The following is a 1,026-nucleotide window of genomic DNA, read 5'->3' as shown; positions in this document are numbered from 1 at the left end:
TTCTCTCTTACATTTAGCAAAACATTTCAGTGAAAGAAAAAGTGTGATTTTTTGACCACTCCCTTTACTACACAGATATTCGACAGATTTCACTGTCCGATAGCTGCAAGAATGAGAACATTGAACTTAACTTGGTGTTGTCCTATGGGGGTTACCATAGCAAAACAGGGACATGACTTGATGTTCCCACTGCCATCTCAAGGAATGACCACAAATTTGAGATTGCCAATATTTCTAGGTAGTCTTCATGACAGTGTGGATAGTCCAACAAGCAGGGACTCTGTTCAGAGTATTTCAAACTGAAATATATTTAGGATCCACCATTGATTTTGATCCTTGCTTACTCCATGACTTTTCTAGATTATTAAAATAAATGATCCCTTTTCTTCTTCTCCCCCCACCTCTTTGGATACATGTCTCTGTAACTACTACTGCATTTTAGGGAACTGTGGCCTGAAACAACATGCTTAGAATGGGTTATTGTAGACTGTAAATTTCATAAAAGCAGCAATCATTTTATAATTTGAAGTCCCACACTTAACATGCATGTAAATATAATAAAAATGTATCAACTTGTAATAATTTCTCAGTAAATAGGAAAGGTGAACTATGATAAGTGCAGGTTATAGGACGCTGTTAAGTAATGTGTAGAGTATTTGATTGGTTATTACATTTCTTTATTGATAATTTAGTAAGGGCTTAAAATGTGTCATTTTCAGGCTCTAAGTTTCACCTGATGTGAAAGATACATTGAAAAATGAGAGTAGACATAAAACACATTGAAGACATGATATCCGCACTCACCTTGGTAAGAGGACAAACAGAAGTTCCTTTGAACCCCAAGAAAGAATTGAGAGAAAAATTTGAGAAGGGGCTTAGCATGACTGAAAATAGTTTGTGTGATTGTAGCTCCAGAAGAGAAAGATAATGAAATTACTAAGGAAAACATATCATGTATTCAAAGAACTTGTTGACCATGCTGATGTGCTGCAAACACCATCAGGAATGTATCTGTCTCTGTGGGGA

This window comes from Bison bison, unplaced genomic scaffold (genome assembly GCF_000754665.1).
Source record: "Bison bison bison isolate TAMUID 2011002044 unplaced genomic scaffold, Bison_UMD1.0 scf7180017864368, whole genome shotgun sequence".
NCBI lineage: Eukaryota > Metazoa > Chordata > Mammalia > Artiodactyla > Bovidae > Bison > Bison bison.
Note: the sequence above shows the minus strand (reverse complement) of the source record.